Raw genomic sequence first — 12,099 nt, 5'->3', positions numbered from 1 at the left:
CCTCTTTCTCTCTCTTTCTCTGTCTCTCTCTCTGTCTCTCTCTCCCCTCCCACAGGGTACTGACACGACATTGGGTTTTGGGGTTCATATACTTAAGCTACAAGGACTCCCAGCTCCTTTTGGTGCGGAGGCTGAGGTCATGGAGAAGAGCCCTCACCAGGGGAGGGAAGGGTTTCCAGTTAAAGGGGTTGGTTAAATGAAGAGCGAATTCATGCTGTCTCAGGTAGGGTCACAAAGCCCCAAGAGGCAGACGTCTCGTAACTCTCCCTTAAAACAACAGGAACAGAAAACCGCCCTTTTCCAACCACAGAGTCCAACAGAACAGCAGGAAGGGCACTAGCTGGGAGTCAGGAACCCGGGGTTTGAAGCTCACAGGAGTTCCTGGCTGTACCATTAGCCCACTGTTCACCTGTGGGTAACTCAAGGTCCTGCCCTGTCCAAGAATGGCTTTGGACGAACGTCAGAATTATCCAGTACAGAGGCCTCTCAGGAGAGAGGAGGACACTGACTGGCCCAGGGTCAAAGAGATGGTGCACAGCAGAGCCGGGCCCCCAAGCCAGCCCCTCTTTTCTTCCGAGGTGCCCTCCACCCTTCCACATCCTCCATGAGGCCTGGATGTCTTCTGGGATCTCTCCCAGGACCAGGATTTACAGCCTAGGAGATTGGTCTCAATTCCAAATAAGTGCTAGTTATCACCAAGATTTTTCTTGGGGTGGAACAAAAAAAGAGAGTTTCCAGAGCTTTCTGTGTTGTTAAAATAATATCTTTTTTTTTCTCCTAAACATACATACTCAGTATTGCTCAATAATGACTAGTAAACCACGTCTCTACTGAAAACCAACCATGGGGCAGCTAGGTGGCGCAGCGGATAGAGCCCTGGCCCTGAAGTCAGGAGGATCTGAGTTCAAATCCGGATTCAGACACTTGACACTTACCAGCTGTGTGACCCTGGGCAAGTCATTTAACCCTACTGCCTAGCTAAAAAGAAAAAAAAAGTGTGTGAAAAGCAACCCAAATGGACTAAAAATCACAGCAAGTCTAAAACAGGGGAGGAGGGAATCTTCTGATCACAGTATATCATTAGAAGGGACCCCAAAGGACATCTGGTCCAACTGAGGCCAGTCCAGAAGGGAGAAGTCCCACAGCTAATTAGTTACAAAACAAGGATTTGAATCCGGGTCCTGGGACTCCAAATCCAACATTTGTTCTAACAACATCCTGCTGCCTCTCATAATCATAGCAATTTAAAATAAAACTTCCCATGAAAAACACGTTTAGAGTTTTTAAAATCCTCAGCATAACAACATTTCTATGGTTCCTTAGGTTTACAAAGCACTTTCCCTATAGCAACCCTATAAAATAGGGAGAGGGTGCAAGGATACTGTGCCTATTTTAAAGATGAGGAAACTGAGGCCCATCCAGATGAAGTCACCTACTCACTTCAGCTCCAGTGAATGCTAGAGCCATTGGGAAGACTCCCCAACCACTGTCATCTTAAGAATAGAGAAGGGATGGGAGAAAGTTGGAATTGGTAAATTTGACGTGGCCGAGATGAGAACAGAGCTCTGACGTCTTAGCATTTGTCAGATCTCAAGAAAGAATCTTGGAGCAGGTAGGTGGTGCATTGGCTAGAGCACCAGCCCTACAGTCAGGAGGACCCGAGTTCAACTCTGTCCTCAGACATTTACTAGCTGTGTGACTATGGGAGAGAGGGAGGAAGGGAGGAAGGGAGGAAGGAAGGAAGGAAGGAAGGAAGGAAGGAAGGAAGGAAGGAAGGAAAGAGAGCAGAACATTCAGATGGGTTTATAATTGAAAATAAATAGGGTGGCTGCTTTCTTTTGGCCCTGAGGGTCTCTCTGTCCTCACAGGTGATAGCTGAAGGCATGTTGAGTTCTCTCTGCCATGGCCGTCCCATCTTCCTCAAGTGTCAGAGCCCTGTTTTCTGAGATCCTTTCAGGATCAGTAATGAGAGCTGCAGGTGCACTGGACTTGGGGTCTGGAGTTAGGTTCAAGCCAGTTCTGACGGGGTGCTTGGGTGCTTGTGCTTGTACTTGGACCCCAATTTCTCCCTAGCCTCAGAAACACTGTCTCTGACAACCACTCCCCAGCCCAAGGACACTATGCCTAGCAGTTATTCATGCATGGGCCCCTGCATGACCCTTATCTCTCTCCCTGGTGCAGCTACACAAAGCTGGGTGAGAGAGTGCTGGGCTGCTCAGGCCCCAGCCTTCAGATCATGTCTCTGGAAGCCTCTCAATTCCTTGGTAAGCTCCTATCTTGTGAGAAAGCTTTCCCTTGTTGCAGCACATTCTCTCATCAAGACAGAGGGAGAGGGGTGCCTTGCCCAGCCCAAGGACTTTTGTCCTTGGCTGGCCCAAGGACTCTTCCTCCTGCCAGACTCCCAAGATCCATACCTCTGTCATCCCCCTCCCTGTCTGGTATACTCCCTGGACTTTCTCATCCATAGCTCCCAAGGATATCTGTATCTTTAGATTACCTCATCAGTGTCCCTGGCATTCCTTTCCCATGCCCTTTTCCATATAAACCCTAGCTCCATCCTCAGTCTCTCACAGGTTCCTTAAGAATCCTTGCCCACTGAAAAGCATAACAATAAATCTTTGCCACCTTGACTTAAAGAATGCTTGAGTCTGTGAATTCGCTCCAGACGACCCTGTCCTGTCCACCAGCCTTTGAGGGGTCTCAACCTCTCAGACTGCAACATTTATGGTGCCCAACGTGGGGCTTGTCTGAAGTCTCAGGCCTTCTCCAAGTCAAGGTAAGCCTCCCCTTCCTCCCGCCCTGTAGTTGGGTCGCCCCTCAAGCACCTGGGAAGGCTTGCTGGGGCTTTCAGTCAAGCCTGCAACAGGCTCTAGCAGATTTCCCTCTTGACAAGGGATACCTTGTTGGGAACTTCTGTGGGTTTTTTCTCCCTCACCAGGATGCTGATAGAGGCGAGTAGACTACAGGAGCAAGTCCTTCTTTGGTTTTTTTTTTTTTAGGCTTAAAGGCAAAGAAGATGGGCTCTCCCTCTACACCTCGAGATTCACCCCTAGGTTATCTTTTACACAACTGGAGAAAGCTCAGTCTCCAAGACCTTAAGGAAAATTTTGCCTGGTCTCCACATGATCTGGAGAACCATGAAAAAAATTTGTCTGATTTGTGCAGGGGATTTCTGACAAGTCTCTCTGAGCTTTTGGATTCTCCCTGTCATTACCATGTATCTGTTCTGTGTTTGTCTGTGTGGTGTGGGTGAATGTCCACGTGTAATCTGACACCCTTTGCAGCCAGGTACCAAGAGTAGCATCCCAAGGCTGCAGCTGGACTCTAGAAAGCCGCTTTCTTTCTTTCCCCGCTCCCTCCCTGATTACAGCAGTCTCAGAGGAGTGGATGGATGGGAGAGAAAAAGAGAAAAATACTTTATTATTTAAGTTATATGATCGGTAAAAGACAAGTGGAGAAGCATCCTCGAAGTGTCAGGTCAGAATTAGAAATAAGATATGTGCAGTTTTAAAGGGACTTTAATCAAAGTCCATCAGAAGGAAAGGCAAAAAAGTTTAAGCATGTAGGAATGAAAGAAGTATGGGTAAAAAGAAACGCATAAGCAATTTTCATGAACAGTGTGAACAGAGCATTTGAGAGTAAAAGGTTTGGAAGCTTTTGGAAAATTGTTGGGGGAAAAAATTCTCTCTCTTTATATTCTAACTGTGGCCAAGTTTTGAATGTGGAGGGAAAGACAAGAAAGAAAAGGGGAATCTTTTCCCTTCAGATCAAAAAGAGAGGTAGCACTTAATCTTTTCTGCCTCACATAAAAGAGAAAAGTTTTGTGTACCAGAACACAACCAAAAGGTAATTTAATTCATTCTGGTAATATTTTAAATGAAATGTGATGCTCTTAATTTAATGCTTAAGTCAGAATTTATTATACTGTTTGGCACTAAGGTAAATTGGGAAAATGTATGGATCTGAAATTTGTTAACTGGATGACATTTAGCAAGTTACCTTAGTTTATCTCACACGATTGGAAGATGTCTAACACAATGCCTGGCAGAGGGCAGACACTATAAATGTTAACTACTATTATTATTAGTTCCTTAATTAGATGTGACCAGTATACAATGCCAATGGTGAAGAGATGCCCGATTTTCAATGTAAGGAAATTTGGAAATGCATTCAACAGAATTGGAGTCACCTGACTGGTAATGTGTTTGTTTGAAGTTTTAAATACCAAGTATTGTTTCAAGTTGGTAAACTCTTATATTGTTATGTCAAGCAGCTTTTCATAATTTGGATATTATTAAAGTGTGAACTTAAAGAAACTAAAGGACAGTGGAAAAACTGTGTAAAACCAGTTATATTATTTTGTTAGCCCTGCTAACCCTGTCTTATAATGTTTTATAACTGCCATTTAGAAAATCAGGTATTTCCACCTTTACCTGTAATTAAAGAAGGGGTTATAGCTAAAACACTATCACTTATGAAAGCAAATAAGATTGTTAACTAAGTTATTTGAAGTTACTGTTTTAATGTTAAAACCTAGAATTGTTAATTGATTACCGTGTATGAAAAGAGGGGATTGGGTAAAAGCCTTATCCAGTTTGGTTCTGCCCAATAAAAACTGTCCTCCTTAGGATATGAGGGTCAGCAGGCAGGGGCACCAAGATCAGCCCCTCCCTGAGGTACATGGTAATTCTCCATATTTTGTAAACTTGCCAAGGCCCCTGGAAACCATCTGTGTGTACAAGGTCATCTGCCCTGTTTGGAGTTCTAAGCAATGAACTTAGCTTGCTGAGAGTTTGCAAGTATATAGAAATGATTTCTAATGACTGGCTTTTACACCAGGACAAGTTTAAATTTGAGAAGGAAAGATGTTAAGTGAAATCTCTTATGTATGTGAGTCCTGGTAAATCTTTATTGCTCATTGCAACACCATGAGAGTAAATTAACTGTATCTGGCTTTAAGCTATGATTAGTGAAACTTGCTGTTTGAGGTAAAAGGCTCTTAGGATTATAACTAATTTTGTTTTGAGTTTGAATTTGGGTATAGTAGTCTGCATTAAATCATTAGCTGAGAGAAATTCCACAAGCTACTCAGAGGGAATGTGATCGTGTACTGTTAATAGGTGGAGGTCTGCATCTGGGAAAAGCCGTGAGGACAATCTTAGCCTCAATCTAGGATGCGATCTTCCTGGCTCAGTTTCCCCATTGTGTTCCCTTGAGAAGGAATGTTTCCCACCTAACTATTCCTGAGTCTGGCTATGATGTGGAATGGATACTGCATGGTTGGAGAACTGTTATCTGAATTGAAACAGAGCTAAGGATGTTTTATCTCATCATATTTGGCACGTCACATGTCTCTGCCTTTTCCTTTTATAAGCAGGTTTCTCAGATCAGAGCAAGTGGTCAGTAAAAGACATGAGCACAATGTAAGCATGTCAGATCTTGTTGTTTTGATCTGAATTTGCAGTCATCCAATGGCCTAAGTAAGAGCAAAATCAGTGTTTGAATTTATCATACATAAAAGATTCAATTTCTGAAGTATAATTAGAGAAGGATAAACAAGTTTGTGGAACAAGATTGTGTATCTATTCAGTTGCGAGGTTAAAGTTAGGAACCTCTCTTGTTTAAGGCAGTTTCTGCAAGAGCCCCCCTCCCTAATGTAACCACCTCAGATATCTTTGCCACCACTTTTGTACTGGCCACTCCTTTATGGGAAAATTTTTCTATCTCAACACCCTGATTCTCAACAGGGAATTATTCCCTCGCTTGGGAGACAAGCTCTACGGCCACCGTACAGGCAAAGACACTTAGCCGGGGAGGGACTGTAAATGTCTCTGCTGGTCTCTTGACTTGAACCACCTGTAAGGATGCCTACAGTGATGAGTGTCCCTACAACTTTACCTCTGCCAGCTGTACCACCTGTTCTGAAAGAACACTCCCTACTTGCACCTATGACCGAATTCCTCCTGCCACTCTCCTGGTAGGCTCTCCCTATTTAACTTTCTCTTCCCAGTTGACACACAATGTACTGCTCTCCTTCCAGCTATAACACTTTTGTTGATCTTTTGAGAGTTTCTCTCTTACCGGGAATATTAGCATGTAATCATACTGATCCATGGGGCATCCATGCTCAGCACCTTTTACAAACAGGCCCCATCTGTGCCCCTAAGGGATATTCCTTCCTTTGTGGGATGGTGGGTCAGGTGGTGAGGATTCTGGGGAAGAAGTAAAGCAAAATGCCACTACTTGGCAGGACCCCAGGACTACTGTTGTTATAGCCACCCAATGTTTAACACCTTATAAGGATTTTGGTGTGTGCTCCCTTGGATTTTTGGTATCACCTCTGACCATTTTCAAAATTACTAAACCCAGCACCTCCACCCTAACAAGAGTGAAGCGTGGATTCTGGGACAATGTTCTCTGGTACCTTAAAAAGGGAAGAGAGTATCTCATGCCTTGGTATGCACATTTACAACATGAGTTCATTCTTTCAGACCTAACAGGGACCATTCACCAATTGCCAAATGACACAGCTTATAGTCCCCGGGACATTCAACAACCTCTGGATTCCCTAGCAAATGTGGTCCTGGATAATCAGATAGTTTTGGATTATCTACTTGCTTAGTGGAGGTGTCTGTGCCCTGACCAACACCTCCTGCTGTATGTATGTTAACAACTCTCAACAGGTGGAGCTTTGTACTGAAAATATACTAGAGAAAATCACCTGGATGTGAGACATCCATGAAAACCTTAGTACACCAGAGTCATCCTCTTCTTGGGGATCCTGGCTTCTCTCTTTGTTAACTACTGTTTTTGTCTCACTCCTGATTATATTCCTTTTACTTCTTTTTGGCCCTTGTCTGCTTAATCTTCTTGTCAGATTTGTATCTTCTAGGCTCAGTGCCCTCCACTTCCAGATGACAGCTCAGGCTGTGTACCAACCTCTGTCTGAGACCACAACCCATCACCCCCTGGTCCTGGCATTGGCCAAGTTCCGGACACTGACTAAAGCACCAACCCCTTGAATGGAGGGACCCCGCAAGGCCGGGACAGCTCTACGCCCAATCCCAGCAGGAAGCAGTTTCAGAAGCTGAGACCTTTGTCCCTCACCCCAAAAGATTTTGGGTCCCATCTGTTTAAGGGGGGAATGATGAGGTGCTTGGGTGCTTGTGCTTGTACTTGGACCCCAATTTCTCCCTAGCCTCAGAAACACTGTCTCTGACAACCACTCCCCAGCCCAAGGACACTATGCCTAGCAGTTATTCATGCATGGGCCCCTGCATGACCCTTATCTCTCTCCCTGGTGCAGCTACACAAAGCTGGGTGAGAGAGTGCTGGGCCGCTCAGGCCCCAGCCCTCAGATCATGTCTCTGGAAGCCTCTCAATTCCTTGGTAAGGTCCTGTCTTGTGAGAAAGCTTTCCCTTGTTGCAGCGCATTCTCTCATCAAGACAGAGGGAGAGGGGTGCCTTGCCCAGCCCAAGGACTTTTGTCCTTGGCTGGCCCAAGGACTCTTCCTCCTGCCAGACTCCCAAGATCCATACCTCTGTCATCCCCCTCCCTGTCTGGTATACTCCCTGGACTTTCTCATCCATAGCTCCCAAAGATATCTGCATCTTTAGATTACCTCATCAGTGTCCCTGGCATTCCTTTCCCATGCCCTTTTCCATATAAACCCTAGCTCCATCCTCAGTCTCTCGCAGGTTCCTTAAGAATCCTTGCCTGCTGAAAAGCGTAACAATAAATCTTTGCCACCTTGACTTAAAGAATGCTTGAGTCTGTGAATTCGTTCTAGACGACCCCGTCCTGTCCACCAGTCTTTGAGGGGTCTCAACCTCTCAGACCGCAACAGATCTACCGCCTTCTAAGAAGGCCTTTAGTTTTAATCTCCTTGGAGCCTCTAGTGTCCTCTGAGAAATGGGAACAATAACACACAACCCCCCTTTGTCAAGTTTTGTCAAACTGGACAGTACTAGAAATGAGGGCCGTGGTTACCATCTCCAGGAACACCTTCAAGAAGTCAAGGGTTTGTAACATCCTGAGCAGAGGCACCACCTCCATCTACATGCCGCAGGCCACAATTACTCTCCACCTCCTAGCAGACCATCTGGGGCCAAAAAGTATTATCATCCTGGTGGTGACTGAGCAGACATAGAGTGTCTGAAGCTGTTCCAACAGAACACAGGCTTCCTGAGGGCAGGGACGACTTCATGTGTGTTTCTAGCGCCATGCCTAGCACAGATGTTTATTGATTGACTGAATGATTTCCAACTTGACAGGAAAAATCAAAGTTTCTCTCTGCTGGGATGGCCTGCGGACACCGTGATGTGGCATTAGAAGAGAACGTCAGGAAGATAAATGGTCCCAACCCAGCTCAGCACCCAGGACCCCGATGGCCCTGGCAAAGATTTCCAACCATCCTGTCCTTCGGCCAGCAGATCTCACACCTGACTGCCTGCCTCCAACAGCTGAGTTACGAGTCCATCGAAACATATTGCCCAAACTTCCCACAGCATGGGGAGGAAGGGCATTCCTATTTCAAGCCAAGTCTCCAAGATAGGCAGTTATTTTTAACTGTTTTTAACTTAAGGTGTAGGAGAGCCAACTAGGGCAATAGTCAAACTATCCTATTTATAGGATGGCGGGACGGGAAAGGGCCTAAGAACCCAGAATGCCAGGTGTCAGAGCCTGGCAGGTCCTATGAACACAGAACTGTAGGTGTCAGAGCCAGAAGGGGCCTGAAAGACCCTCAATCCAGCCTCCTCAGTCTGGGTGGAGACTAAAGCTCAGAGGTTCGGGTGGCCTGTGCCGGAGTCTGGTGAGAAGCAAGGAGTGTTCCAAGGGGCCTTGGCCACTTTGGGAAAGAGCTTTCATTGGCGTAAGCCACAGGTCACACTCATTGACCCCAAGGAAGGCTTCCTGAGCTGCAGAGAAATCAAGGTGCAGAGCCGTGCGATGGGCAAAGGAAAGGAGCTGCCCTCACCCAATGCATGCATCGTTCCTCTCTCTGCGAAAACGAGGAGCTCGCGTCTGGCGCCCTGTCCACCTCCGATATGCTGGTATTATAGATACATGTTAAACAAGTTTCATGGGCAGGAGGGGGATCATTGAAAAACAATAATGGAAAAAAAAAACAACAAGATTTAGAACTGGAAGGTATCTTAGAGGTCAACACCCTCATTTTACAGATGAAGAAACTGAGGTTAAGAGATTTACCCAGAATCTCATGACCAAGGTGCTCAGGTAGTAAGTATCTGGGACAAGAAGATTCGCACTCAGCTCTCCCTGATGCCAAGTCTAAGAGCTCCATCCCCCAGGCCCCCTGGCTGCCTTTAAAAATTCCCAGACCTCAGTTACCTAGTCATAGACTGCTACAGCCAGAGGGAAACTGGGAGGCACAAAACGTCAGGGTCAGAAGTGACATTGGAGATCCTTGCTTTGTTTCTTAAATTGCCGACCCTCTCATTTTACAGAGGAGGAAACCGAGGCCCAGGAAACAGGGGCAAAACTGGAACTTGAACCCAGGTCCCTGGCCTCCTAGACCAGGCCCCTGGCCCTGCGGCAGGCCACCTCTTTCTGCTGCCAAGGTCACCTTAGCTACAGTCAACACCCAGCACTGGAATACAAGCAGTGAGTGGTCTGAAGGGTGAACATAAGCGGAATTCATGGGCTGGTTGTGCCTGGGCCTGAACAGTGTATCAAGGGACAAGCTCTCTTCCTGCTTTTCATCAGTAAAAATGGAATAATAACACACCCCTACTTTCAGAGGCTACTTTGGGAACATAAAATACACCCAATTAAGTCCCTTGAAAGAATGCCTGCCTGCCTCCTCTCTCTTGGCCTAAATCTTATTCATTCTTCCATGCCCAGGTCAAGGCCTGCCTCCTTTAGGAAGCCTTCCCAGACTACACCAGCCTGGACTAAGCTCGACTACCGTCTGTAACACGTGGATTGATGAGGAATTCTCTTAAATATATTAATTTATTATATATTATAATATTAAACTTATTATATCATTAATACTAGGCTCACCTATCTCTGATGGTCTTACCATATGTAACAAGTGGCTGAATAAGGAATTCTCTTAAATATATTAATTTATTATATTTTTATAAAATATATTAAATTATATCTTATTAATACTGAGCTCACCTCCTCTTACAGTCTGTAACACATGGGTTTTTGTTTGTTTGTTTGTTTGTTTTTTTTCCTTTTGGTGAGGCAATCGAGGTTAAGTGACTTGCCCAGGGTCACACAGATAGTAAGTGTTATGTGTCTGAGACCTGATTTGAACTCAGGTCCTCCTGACTCCAAGGCCAGAGCTCTATCCACTGCATCACCTAGCTGCCCCTAACACATGGTTTGATAAGGAATTTTCTTAAATGTATTGATTTATTATATAACATGGTATTAAATATATTATTTATAATATAGTATTAATACTGAGCTCTCCTACCTCTGACACTCTGTGACACCCAGCTTGATAACGAATTCTCTTAAATGTATTGATTTATTCTATAATATGGTATTAAATAGATTATTTATTATATAATATTAATGCTGAGTTCTACCTCTGACAGACTTACACTCTGTGACACCCAGCTTGATAAGGAATTCTCCTACATGGATTAATTTTTCCCTTTTCCAAGCAAGGCTGCAGGGTTTCTCTCAGATACTTCTCCCCAGCCCCCAGAGCATTCACTCCAAGGAGTTCCCCAAAGCCAGGTCCCCCAACAGGCCCGGCACAGTCATTGTCATCGTCAGCCCCGCTCTGATTCTTCACGGGCTCTAGCTGCACGGTCCCTCTGCGCCCATCTGCCACTGCCATCACCTTCTGGATGCATCTCTGCCCCTGCTCCTGCCACCTTTGGCAGTGTATCCTACCTGGGTACAGCAAGCAGTCAGCTGCCTAAGAGCCTCTCAGCTACAGAAAAGTCACTAGGATGCTAAGAATTTAACTTAAGAAACCAAGTTGCTCCCCTGACCCTCCAAAGAAGATCTTTTCAAAAACCCTGGATGTTGGTAGAGTACCTGAAGAACACAACTTAGGGGCTTACAACGTACAGACCAAACACCCACGGATGCAAAGAACAAACCCTCCCCAGGACAAAAGAGGCAGGGGGACGACTAGGGAAATTTGGGAGCAAAAAAGACAATGAAACCTGCTTTCACATGGAAACCTTGCCCTGCTCTTTTTTCAACATGACTGGAAAAGTGCTGCTCCTACACAGCTTTCTTCAGAGAGCCCCTGCTAACTAACGTCTCTTGGAACATCAGCTTCTGGGGAACACACTGGGGAAATGCTGCCCTAGGAGACAATGTCAAAGCCCCCTCCAGTCCCAGACTCTAAGGAAAAATCAAGTACTGACAACTTGTCAGGGAGGAAGTGAAATCATTTATGAAATTAAGAGCTGCCTTAATTTCATAAGCCAAGGGCGAAAAAAAAAAACTTGAACTGAGTCCTGCTGGTCTAAAAACTCAAGGGTGACAACTGGGCCCCCCTCAACTATCCACACCCCCATTTGCAGATCATATCCGCCTAAGGTGAACTCTAAATCTGCCCACTGGAAGACTTTCTTTACCAGGGGATGCATGCCCCACAAAGCCTCCCGTGAGCCTCAGGGAGACATGGAGGTGACCACGAAGGCCGGATCCTGAAGCACCCTGGCTGTGCTGGGCTGAGGATGGGGCTGCCGATGGCCCGCCCGCAGCCAGCCAAGAAGGTCAGCAGCGTCAGGAGGCTCTCCACAGCCCGCCTGACGTCAAAATGATGAAGTCTGGGGCTACCCCTAGCCATCCACAGATAAAACAACCAGTCCAACTGCCATTTACCAGCTGTTGTCCTCACAACGGGGGAATGTCCCGTGCTACTTTTCAAAGTTGGTTTCTGTCCAGCTGGGTTCTGTCCTCGAGTTCACAGTCACTCCATGGCTGGCTGGGTCACTTACTTAGAAGTCTGCACTCCCTCCACAAAACCCCATAAGGAGCCACATCTCCGTCGGCCACTCCCATGCAAGGGATGCACCAGAGCAAAGGTCAGCCCCCCACCTCCCTTCAAAGGCAGGGTCGTTTCTGGATCCGGCACGCTCCTGCAGCCCTGGGCA

The 12,099-nt window shown here is 46.0% G+C and overlaps 1 protein-coding gene across 3 annotated transcripts in view; it reads right to left on the bottom strand.

Annotated features, from left to right (window-relative positions):
• Window positions 1-12,099, bottom strand: part of ACACB (acetyl-CoA carboxylase beta) — a 118,243-nt gene that overhangs the window by 80,200 nt on the left and 25,944 nt on the right. The gene's annotated exons all lie outside the window — the stretch shown is intronic.

The sequence above is a fragment of the Vombatus ursinus genome, unplaced genomic scaffold (genome assembly GCF_900497805.2).
Source record: "Vombatus ursinus unplaced genomic scaffold, bare-nosed wombat genome assembly UNPS02001287.1, whole genome shotgun sequence".
Taxonomy (NCBI): domain Eukaryota; kingdom Metazoa; phylum Chordata; class Mammalia; order Diprotodontia; family Vombatidae; genus Vombatus; species Vombatus ursinus.
Note: the sequence above shows the minus strand (reverse complement) of the source record. Positions and strands in the feature narration are given on the sequence as shown.